At 32.5% G+C, this 13209-nt stretch overlaps 1 protein-coding gene across 2 annotated transcripts in view; it reads right to left on the bottom strand.

Annotated features, from left to right (window-relative positions):
• Positions 1–13209, bottom strand: part of NIPBL (NIPBL cohesin loading factor) — a 191280-nt gene that overhangs the window by 65099 nt on the left and 112972 nt on the right. The window lies entirely within an intron of this gene.

Raw genomic sequence — 13209 nt, 5'->3', positions numbered from 1 at the left:
AACACAGAAGATTAGTGATATAAATGTATTGAGGTCACAAAACACTGACCTCAGAGGAAGAACTTTGACATGTACATTTTAGCAATTATTTGGAAAGACTAATAGCAAACTAGGAGAAAGGAGATACTACCTTTTGGTGCTAAGGCTCCTTGGCTGAGTGAAAATGAGGGGAGTGAAATTCACATCTCCAATAGATGTTAACAGTGATCAGGTGATAAGAAGGGGGATATGTTTATAATTGAGAAGAGGTCCTGATTTAAGGAAAAAGAAGATCAGGTACACTACATCTGCTAGAAGAAAAGGGTCAGGAAATAATTAGAGGGGTTTGCCTTTTTTGTTTTGATGGGTTAGGGTAAATAAAAGTGAACATAATGGGATAATCTGGTATAAAGTTGCCTTAATTGTGGTAGAGGCAAAGAGCCCAGGCACTAGCTAGAAGTCAAATAATGCTTGTTCAGGATTACAAAAAATTGTTGAAATTTTAAAAAAGACTAGCAGTTATTCATCTGTGGCTAAGGAGGGATGGTCTGGGTCAAATCAAACTACAGCTATTCTCTTTCTGACGGCCTTTGAGAAACTCCTAAAACTAATGCAAACAATCATAACATAATCACTACATATAGACTGTTATAGCCTAAGAACTGGCAAGTCTCTTTTTAAATTTTAGCCAGCAATTTTCAAACTGCAGACTGTGACCCATAAGGGAGCTGTGAAATTAGTTTTATGTTTGTGACCAGCAGTTATGCTTAAAATAAAGCAAAAATGTCAGAATTTTGCCTGTAGTAAGGGTAGGTATTATTAGTATGTGTTTGTATGTGTGTATTAGGTCAGAACATGCATTTTATTTACCTTAGGTCACAATAAAAAAATTTGTAAAGTCTTTTAAGCCTTATGGTTGCCACCTCTCTCAAAATAGGAGTCAATTCAGATGGAAAAGGTTCTTCTAGGTTAATCTAACCCAATGTGTGAGCTTAGCCCAATGTTTCTTAAGCTATAGATTCAACGAAAGATAAATAATTTGAAATAATATGCTCAACATTGATCAAATTGATTTTACTCATTGTAAGTTGACAGAATACTGATTACCTTGTATCAGAGAGCTTGGTTATTTATGCTTATATTCTGATACAAAAGTTGCCGGTTATGTTTTTGAAGCCCTGCTACAATAAAATCTTGGATTACTCAGAAATTACTTTTATTTTTGATGTAAATCTTTCTAAAAAGCACTGTAGTCATCTCTTTTTTAACAAAGCAACTTCTTGCCTCATGATCATTTTGAAAATATCAAGTTTTCCATGATGCTTTACAGCACAATGCCTTTAGGAGTTAACTGCTATGCATAAGGCTGTTGGAGATGATATGAAATGAGCCAGGCTTTGCGTCTGAGTTCTGCAGGTCTGCTTGTAATTTGCTGAAATGTGTATACTCAGTCTCTGCTAAAAGTGTAGAAAAAATGCACTGTGTATTTGCTGTGTAGCAAATGGTGTTCAAACCCTTTAACTCATATATACTATTCGTGGAAATTCATCCCAAGGAAACTTATACAACAAAATAAAAGCTCTATGAAGATGTTTAGATCTTTTATCTATTGTAACACCAAAATGTCAACCACAGGGGAACCCAGTAGAAGATCACACATTAAAGATAATTATGAACTATGTTGATAAAGAGATAGTAGCTGTGAAGAAAACAGAATGCAAAATAATAGGTATATCATGTTGTACTATGTATTTGTAATAGGAGTCAAAGGAAATCAATGTAAACATTATACTAATGTAAGAGATGAATTTTCCTAAAGAAATACAAGATACATTTTAGGGAAACAAAAAAAAAGGTCAATGATAATGTGTGAAGGATCAGGAGATATTTCATGAAAGCAGTGGGTTTTCAACAAAGATGAAGTGGTGGGACGGGGGAGGGGAGCGGATGCAGGACAGGAGCAAAGAAATAGGAGTTGGTAACCAGGAGGTGTTAAGTTTGGGGAAATCTGAGTAGTCTGCTCTGGGCAGAACAAGGTATTTAATAGAGAGAAGAAATAGGTAAGCCTATAAAAGTAGGTAAGGTTCATCATATATTATAGTCTTTTTGAGGAGTGACAGAATCAGAATGTGGTTCAGAAATGTTACTCTAGTAATAATTTGTGACATGGGTTGGAAGGGAAGGAAGTCTTCTAAGAACTATTTGATATGTCTATATGAAAGGTATGGGAGAACAGTATTATGAATTTGATCATTTTTGAAAATTGTTTGTTTTGTTTTGTTTTTTTAGCAGAGCCATCCTGCCACCTTTTGGCAGCTCAGCTTGGGCCGGGTATCGAACTGCTGTTGCTCAGAGCTCACACTCTTAAGTGAGCTCTTAACCAACTGAGCCACTTGGCCGGCCCTCATTTTTGAAAACTGTTAACCTCACTATTATGTAATTATCATATCAAACTTTAGAAAGGAATATTTAGCTCAAAATATTATTACCTATGTAACATGTTAAGAGCATATAGAAACTAAAAATATGGAATCAAGGACAAAAAAATTCACATGTTGATATTTGTTATTTAAGTATTTTAATCAATCTTATCAAGTATTAAATTATATTATTAGCTACTACTCAACTGACTACTATTACATTAGGCTGAATATGTAGAGAATTTTAGCAACATCTATTTTATATTCCAGAAAAACATTTTCTAACAGTGCAAGAAATGACATATTTTCTGATTACATTCTTACTACCTACGCATGGCTGTAAAACAATGTTTAATTTTAACTAATCTAGTCTTACGTTACTTCTTCCACATTGTACTATAAATGAGTCAAATGTTTAAGTTTTCTAAACTTACTGTGCTTTTTCCTTCTGCCCTTGTTAAAAAAAATGTGATCCCCTAGTCCTTTGTTTTCACACAGCACCCTTTTCTTTAGTATAGCACTGTCACTGTATCTTTAGTTAACCATATTCTCCACAAGATCATAAACTTGATAAAGTCATAGACTGTGTTGTTTGCAGCATCTAGCAGACTGTATGGAATGTTGAAGGTGGCCAAAAATATTGAATGCTTAGGGCAATGATTAGAATGTGGTCTTCCAAGAAACTTTTCCAGCTGAACATTCTTTTTAAAATCCTGTAAGCAGTTTTTAGTTGTTCTATATTGATAATTATAAAAAAGTTTACCCATAAAGTAAAAAGTACAGAAAAAATTTCATAATTGACATGTGACAAGTATAACATATTTTAAAGGCAATTTAAATCTGTATATATTTGTTATATATTTGTATTAAATAAATCAATTACATATTAATTTATTAATATGTGATAATATATATAACCCCACTACATGTAAATAAGTATTCACAAATATTAAATATCCTCTAATACATATTTGGCTAATTTCATACTATATTTATAAATACTGGATAAAAACTAGAAAAATAAAACTGTATCAGTCTTTTTACAGACAGATTAAAAATACTTAAATAGCAGTGGGAAATGCAAATTTTAGGTCTCGTTTTCTACAGAATTAACAATCTAGTTGTCAGATCCACCTATATAAAATTTCAACTTTCTATCAGGCTCAGCAAACTACAGCCTGCACAGTGAAACTTGCCCCACTATCTGTTTTTATATATAAAATTTTATTGGAATACAGTGACACAACCATTTACACATTGTCTATGGTTTCTTTTGTACCACAATGTTAGAGACAAGTGGCTAATAAAGCCAAGAATATTTACTACCTGGGCCTTTACAGAATAAGTTTGTGGACCCCTGATCTATATCATGTCATGTCATACTTTATTCAAAATGGAACCAGTGCCTCCCACTTTAAAAGTGCTAACCCTATATAGTTATATTCTGTACAGTCAGGTCATTGCAAATTGGTATATTTAATGAAGACAAAATACCAAAGAGTTGGTTTATAATCAATGAAGGAATGCTGCTACAAATGAAGCAGGAAAAATAAAAGATTTTCAGAAATACCTGGTTTTAAGTACCAGTTATGATATTGACATTAACACTACAAAAATTTCATCAATGTGCAGTTATCAAATCACTATGAGGAAGAACTATAAAAAGAAACATGCTTTCTAGGAAGTTTATTATATAAATGACAATTTATTACTACTTAATATAGAAAGTAAGAAGGATCAATTGATCCTGTCCTTGATATACATACACAGTGAGAAAATAAAAGGCAGAACACAACCTAATTTTACACCTCAAGGAATTACGAAAAATCAAACTAAGCCCAAAGTTAATAGAAGAAAGGAAATAACAAAGATAAGAGTAGAAATAAATAAAAGACTAAAAAGAGAATAAAAAAGATCAGTGCAACGAAGATCTTTTTAAAAGATAAAATGGACAAACCTTTAGCTAGACTTACTAAAAAAATGAAAGAGAACTCAAATAAATAAAATTGTAAATAAAAGAGACATTACAATTGATGCCACACAAATACAAAGGGTCATAAGAGACTACTATGAGCAATTATACAACAACAAATGGGACAACCTAAAAGAAATGGATAAAATTCATAAAAATATATTGTACAACTTACCAAGATTGAATCATGAAGAAATAAAAAATCTGAACAAATTACAAGGACACTGGATTAATAATAAAAAAACCTCTCAACAAAGAAAAGCCCAGGACAAGGTAGCTTCAACGTTTAACTCTACCAAACATTTAAAGAAGAATTAATATCAATTCTTCTCAAACTCTTTCAAAAAAGGAAGTGGAGGTAACACCTCCAAACTCATTTTACAAAGCCAGCATTATTCCCATAGCAAAACAAGACAAGGACACCACAAAAAAAGAAAATTACAGGCTTATTTCTCTGAGGAACATAGATCCAAAAGCCCTCAACAAAATATCAGCAAACTAAATTTAACAATACATTAAAGGGATCAAGGTGAAGGACTATGAAGTACAAGTTGGTAGTTACAAAACAGGCACGGGGATGTAAAGTATAGCATAAGGAATATAGTAAATAATATTGTAATAATTATGTACGGTGCCAGGTGCATACTAGATTTACGGGGAAATCATTTTGTAAATCGTATAAAGGGCTAACTATGCTGTACACCTGAAACTAATACAATATTGACTGCCAATTGTAATTGAAAAAAATAAAAAAAGAAGATCCCCCAAGTAAAATTATATAAGCAAAAAAAAGAAAAAAAAAAGATCATACACCATGATTAAGTGGAATTTATTTCAGGGATACAAGGCTGGTTCAATATCTGCAAATCAATCAATCACTGTGATACACCACCTTAACAAAATGAAGAACGGAAATCATATGATCATATCATAAATGCAGAAAAAGCATTTGACAAAATACAAGATCCATTCATGATTAAAAAAAACCCCTATAAACAAACTAGGTACAAAGGGAACAAACCTTAACATAATAAAGACTATATATATGAAAAGCCCACAGTTGACATCATACTCAATAGTGAAAAGATGAAAGGCTTTCTTTTAAGATCATGAACAAGATAAGGATGACCACTCTTGCCTAGTACTATGCTATTGAACATAGTAATAGAAGTTGTTGCCAGAGCAATTAAACAAGAGAAAAAAATAAAAGGCATCCAAATCAGAAAGAAAGAAGTAAAATGTCTCTACATACAGATGACATTATACATGGAAAACCCTAAAGATTCCACAAAAAAACTGCTAGAGCTAATAAACAAAGCCAGTAAAGTTGTAGGATACAAAATCAATATATAAAAATCAGTTACGTTTTGATACACTAACAATGAACTATCAGAAAAAGAAATTAAGAAAACAATCCCAATTATAACTGCATCAAAATAATAAAACAGGAATAAGTTTAACCAAGGTGAAGGATGTGTATACTGAAAATTCTAAGACCTGATGAAAGAAACTGAAGACACAAATAAATGGAAAGGGACTTCATGCTCATGGATTGAAAAAATTATTATTGTTAAAATGTCCGTACTACCCAAAGCAATCTACAGATTCAATGCTATTCCAACCAAATTTCATGGCATTTTTTTCACAGAAGTAAAGCAATCCTAATGTTTGTATAGAATCATAAAACAGCCAAATACCCAAAAAATCTTAAGAAAGAAGAACAAACCGGAGCTTCCCACTTTCTGATTTCAAACTATATTTAAAAAGCTGTAGTTATCAAAATAGTATGGTACTGGCATAAAAACAGACACATAGACCAACGGAACAGAATGAGGAGTCCAGAAATAAACCCACAGATACATGGTCAATTAATTTACAAAAAAGGAGCCAAGAATATTCACTGGGGAAAGGATAGTCATTTCAATAAATGGTGCTGGAGAAACTGTAAAACAGACACAATGTAAAAGAATGAAACTGGACCATTCTCTTACACCATACACAAAAATCAACTCAAAATAAAGATTTGACTGTAAGACCTGAAACCATATAACTCCTAGAAGGAAACACAGACATTAAGTTCCTTGACAACAGTCTTACCAATGATTTTTTTGGATTTGACACCAAAAGCAAAGGCAACAAAAGCAAAAATAAACAAGTGGAACTACAGCAAACTAAAAAGCTTCTGCAAAGGAAATAATCAACAAGATAAAAGGAAACATACCAAATGGGAGAAAATATCTGCAAATCATGTATCTGGTAAAAGGTTAATATCTGAAATATATTAAGGAACTCATACAATTCAATAGTAAAAAAACCCCAAACAATCCAGTTAAAAAATGGGCAGAGAATCTGAATAAACATTTTCCAAAGAAGACATACGGATGGCCAACAAATATGAAAAGGTGCTCAAACATCACTAATCATCAGGGAGATGCAAATCAAAACCATGGGGTATCACCACACACTGTTATAATGGCTATTATAATAAAAAAGACAATAAATAACAAGTATCGGCCAGGGTGTGGATAAAAGGGAACCCTTCTGAATTGTTTTGTGGAAATGTAAATTGGTACAGCCACTATGGAAACAGTATGAAGGTTTCTCAAAAAATTAAAATAAAACTACTGTATGTTCAGGTAATTCCACTTCTGGGTATTTATCCGAAGGAGACAAAATCACAATCTTGAAAAGACATCTGTCCCCCATAGCCCTTAAAGCATTATTTACAATAGCCAAGACTTGGAAACAACCTAAGTTGTTTAGTACATTGGTGAATAAATGGATAAAGAAAATGTGACACACACACACACACACACACACACACACACACACACACACACACACACACACAAAATGGAATATTATTCAGCCATAAAAAAAGAAGGAATTCTGCCACCTGTGACAACATAAATAGACCCTGGGGGCATTATGCTAAGAGAAATAATTCAGACAGAGATAGACAAATACTGTATATCTCACATGTGGAATCTAAAAAGATCTGAACTAAAAGAAACAGAGGACAGGTGGTTGCCAGAGGTGAGGGGTAGGTGTTGGGTGAAATGGATCAAGGTAATCAAAAGGTACAAAGTTTCAGTGATTAGTATAGATAAATAAATTTTGGGGATGTAAAGTACAGAATGGTGACTACAGTTTATAACACTGTATTGTATATTTGAAATCTGCTAAGAGGGAACATCTTAAAAGTTATAATCACAAGAAAAAAATTACAACTAGTAAGGTGTTCAATGCTAACTGAACTCATTGTGGTAATCATTTCACAATACATATACATATCAAATCATTATTTTGTACACTTTAAATTAATAAATGTTATATGTTAATTACCTCAATAAAACTAGAAATAAATGATGGCAGCAATGTCTTCAAATACACACTAAATATAAAGTATATATACATAAAAGACTTTTCAACAATTTATTAAATAAATTCAATGGGAGGACTGCATTTCTTTATATTAAAAAATTGACAAATTCTAGCTCTAACTATAAGGATCATTTTGGTCCTCATAACTGTATAAAGTAGAAAGGAAATTGGTTTCTCCATTTTAAAAGTGAAATAAACCAAGGTTTTGAAAGGCTATGATTTATTCAAGGCTGATTTCAGTGCTCTCTGTACTACAGTTTATATTAGGCTTAATGAAGAATTTCAAGTTAGTACAATAGATGTCAGAGAATGCTAAATCTTGTGGGTGGAGGAAAGGACCCATATTAAAAAGTCCTTATTACAGCTGACCCTTGAACAACACAGTTCAAACCCGTGTTCCTCAAGAGTCAACTCCATGGCTGGGAATCTGCATGTGGAGGGTGGACTGTAGTTATATGTGAATTTTCGACTGCGTGGGAGGTTGGCGCCCCTAACCCCCACTTTGTTCAAAGGTCATCTGTATATTGTATTATATTATATTATAGTATGTGTTACATGTACTGTATATTGTATATATTATATACTATTACTCTAACATACTGAATTCTCTCTGAATGGGATGCTGAATTCTAAAATTACTGAAACTCTCTCCTACAAGACCTTGAAACAGATACTAAGATAATGAATACCTACTTGATATTATACTATACTAGGATACATTACACTACATAATATTACCTTACTGTTACTATAGAAATATTACATCAATATACTATGATATGTTATAAGTATGAAGTATTTATTATCTTAATATCTGTATCAAGGTCTTATAGGAGAGAATTTCAGTAACTTCTTTAGAAGAGGGAATTCAGTATGTTAGAGTAATGACTATGTCTTCATAAATAGGAGTAGGTTCTCTCAGAATTAATTATTTGCTATCATATCACCCCTCAATCATATACTTATTTCTACAAATAGGAAAGCCTTACAGAAGCTATGTCCTTGGACTGGTGTGAGATATGGAATGGAAAGGAGAGAAAATACTACTAGCAAACTTTAAATACATTTAATTTTTATGAAAAAATTTTTACCTAACAAATCTCTTTAATTCTGGAGCAAAAAAATTCTATGGATAAAAATCATGGACAAAAATTTTAAAATACTGCTCTAAAATCACAACAGCTAGGTATATATTAACCCAATTTCTATAATAAATCTTCTCCAAATACTCCCTTGAAGATATCACTGATAGTCAAGTCTTTACAGAAAATGAAAACTTGAGATTTTTAGAAAAGTATTTTATAAAACTGATCAAATGAACCAAAATAAATTTCCATTGCAGCATTATTAAAGATTCTGAATATTATCATATATCTACTTGACCAAGAATTCTTCAACTTAGGAATTCATAAACTATGCCAAAAATTCACTCTCAGAAACAGTACTTTCGCTCAAATTTACAGAAGGCTAAAGTTCTAAACATAATCCAACTAGACTATTCAGAGCTACATAAAAGGCAACTAGCTAATGTATTTTAGTGATCAACATTTGGTAGTGTAACTGCTATAATAACAACTGAGGTGAAATAACTGCCCCTAATAATGACTGCAATCATTAACTAATCAAATGAGCACTATAGTTCAAACACTGTTGACTATTAGAGCTGTTGGATTAAGTCCATTCCCAGTGAAGAACATTTTCAGTAACTGTTTTACCTTTAGTTTAAAGGCCTTGATCTCAAATAACAGATGATATAGGTTATTTCTTGAAAGCAGTGAGTGCAAATGACTGAAAACGATACACTAGGTGGGAGGAAGTAGGGGGAGGAAGAAGAAAAATTGATTTCCTGAGATATAAAGCTAAGCTATTTTGAGACACCACTCTAGAATTGTAAAAAAATCAAAATCAAATTACTAATGCGTAATTACTGATACTAAGCTGTTAACATCACATAAGGCATGTTAGCTGATGATCATGCCAGTTTTAAACATCTCCTAACTTTATTTTAACTTGGAGACATACCGTACATTAGGGTATATTAGAATAATACTCTGAGTAAAAATATTTTAATAAAGATATTATTTTTAGATTTAATACATTGACTGAAGTATACTGTAATAGACAGAAGATATTTAAAAAATTTAAGAGGTTTTACAAAGGTTATGTTAGTTCCCCACCTCTATGCCCTCACTTGGCAAGGAAGAAACAAGGTGATGGTAGAAGACTGGGAAGATGAGAGAAGCAGGATGGGAATAGAACTGTTAATGAGCCAATCGTGTAATAGCTATAGAGCAAAATAAAGGTAAAAGATAAATTAGACTTGAATGAGTAGGTCTCCTTTGGATGTTAACAAAAACTAGGTAGTTGAGTGTGAAAAGTTATTACAAAGTTTAGGGAACAGGATATTGAATATTATGTAGCTCTAGAGCTAGGGTCTATTGGCGGAAACATAAAAGATGAAAACAATTTTAATCGCACATAAAAACCTTTTCTGAACATGGTGGCAATGTAGTCTCTACTTATTAAATAGGCATTTAATATTTTTTATTATGTACTACACATTATGTTAGGTACTAGGGATATACAAATACCCCACAGTAATTAAATCAAATGTAACAATGTCACTTTACATTTATTGGGTTGTCGGAAAAGTCATGACGCATTTTTGCAATGAAAGACAGAAAAAATACGTCATGACTTTTCCAACAACCCAATAGCATGTTCACACAGAAGGCAAAAATAGGAAACGTATGCTAGGAATCATAAATCTATACTCCTACCATTCAAAATTTACCAACTTAAAGCATATTCAACAAATTTCAAGTTAACCTAAAGAATGAATACTTTAGGGCCGGCCAAGTGGCGCGCTGGTTAAGAGCTGGCTTGGGACACCAGAGGGCCCCAGTTCGGATCCCACATATGAGGGCCAGTGACACTGCCCTCTACAGCTAAGATGCTGAACAACAGCTCGACCTCTGCCGTGAGTTGCCGGAAACAGGGTAGGCTGCAGCCCCTGCTGCAGTGGGTTGCTATGGGCTACTGTATGTAGCCAGCAGCCAGCGTGAGCAGCCATCCAGAAGCCGGCAACTGATCTGCCTGCCTGGGAAGAGCGCAATGATGGTGCCAACTTGGGCCAGTGAAGCAATGTCCTCCACAACTAGACTGAAGAACAAAAGGACAGCAACTTGTCTGTTCCCCTTCCCCCAATTCCCCAGTGCTGTTCCCATCCCTTAATTCCCCAATAAAAACCTTAAAAAAAAAAAGAATGAATATTTTAAATATGGACATCAGGTAAAATATTTAAAAGATGAAATTTTATGGCTCGTCCAAAAAAGAAAAGCCTACCAAGAATTTTGGCCCTAGGAATTAACAAAAGTATCCCAGCAATATTCAGTCTAATTCCTTTCCTTAGAAAAACACCAATATGTCAGAATAGGTGATTTTCTGTGACTCTCCAAAGAAAATCTTAATACATACTGCAAAGGGTCAGTAATCAACAACTGTGCTTCCTATGCTTGTAATTAAAAAAAAAAAAAATCTCTGCTATTGCTAACTTAGTAGCAGAGGTCTAAAATAAAACCAAAATGAATACATTACTAAAAAATAATAGCTATGAATTCTAAGGTATAAACAAAGCCAAAAAATATATACATGGGATCCTGAAATGAATCTAAGCACTGAAATATTTTTGATAAAAAGGTCCACTTATAATTGCAGATATATTAATGTGTGTGTGTGTATATATATATATATATATATATATACATATATATATATATACATATATATATAAATACATGCACAAGCACACACACAAAACACCCTTCTTTGACAGAAACACCTAGATAGCCTACTTACTAACAGGAACATATCAAGTATATATATTTGTGTTAAAAGTACACTTCAAGAAAAATAGGTTAGTATTAAAAAGTTTACATTCACAGGCAATGAAATTACATGTCAAAACACCATGGGAAACAATACAGCAGTTACTAATTAGGAGATTTATTCATTTATTGATGTTCAGTTGTAAAGATTCTTTGTTAAAACAGAGCTTAGAAAGCAAGGCTAGCATAAGCTGACAGAGGGCAGGGGAGAAAAAAGATGGTTCAGATCAAAGGGACAAGAGGGTACCACTTTCCATCTTTCTATCTGACTCTTCTAAAATTGTATAACTGTACATTTTAGCATATATACATACATGCCACTCCCGAAATTTCAGTGGTAATTTTTAAAGACAATCTTTATTTAAAAGAAAACAACTGTAGTGCTAACCACTACATTCTAACAACCTCTTTTACATAAACAATTCTGAAAAGATGTTCTCAAGTTAAATAAACAATTAAAACTGAAGACTTAATTTTTGTAGGTCTGATTTCCATAATTTAAAATCTAAAAGCTTCACTAAGAGTACAAATATTAGTAATTCAGAGACAATTTTTTCATTTTTGAAACACAAAACCAAATAAATTAACAGTGAAAAGTAAACATTAATGAAGACCAAGAATAAAAATAGATTAGTTATGACAAGTCACTTTTTTTAATAGACTTTAGTAGTAATATGATATTTTCAATAAGTTTTTGATAGGCAAGGTACAGTAGCATTTTACAAAAATAACCATTACACCTTCTGTATCTAATACACTGCAGTGCTATATACAATGCAACTTTCTGTGATGATGCAAATGTTCTCTATCTGTGTTAATACGGTAGCCACTTGCCACATGGGCTACTAAGAAATGAACTTTTTATTTTATCTAGTTTAAACTAATTTCAATTTAAATAGCCTAAAGAAGCTAAAGACTATATTAGACAGCACAATTCTAGAGTTCCATATATTTATAGCAAGCATAAATCTAAGCTCTTAATGAACTTCTTTCGCAGAATAAGAACTTAAAAATCAAATAAACTTTCCTCTCTATTGCTTTAAGAACTATTATCTCTATTTATATTGCATAGGCTTAACAGGTCTTGCCACAAAGCATCATAAATACACACACACACACACACACACACACACACACACACACACACACACACACACAGTATACAAAGGAACACAAAATTCTATTTTCTGCACCAAATACCACTGTATTTTCAGCACTTAAGACTTTCCTCCCCTGTAAACACTACTACTCAAGTAACTGGAGAATTTAACTCAGCAATGATGCAAAAAAACCCCAAATACTAAAAAAATCTCACAAACTGCAATTTGAGGTAAATACCATTCCCTATTACTTTTCCATAGGAAAGAGCAAAACTATATATTTTGAAAAATAAAACATTTGTAACTAACCACCTCCCCCACAAACAACCTTTTATATGTTTCTAAACTATATAAATTCAAACTATCAATAACTCAGAGATAGTCTGTAAGACAATAGTATTGAGATAGTTTATGTTCTTAAAAGAATTTATAACTGATTTTTATATACCATATAGCTTAACCGAGAT

This window comes from Hipposideros armiger, unplaced genomic scaffold (assembly GCF_001890085.2).
Source record: "Hipposideros armiger isolate ML-2016 unplaced genomic scaffold, ASM189008v1 scaffold_146, whole genome shotgun sequence".
Lineage (NCBI taxonomy): Eukaryota > Metazoa > Chordata > Mammalia > Chiroptera > Hipposideridae > Hipposideros > Hipposideros armiger.
This window is presented reverse-complemented; position numbering and strand designations above follow the sequence as displayed.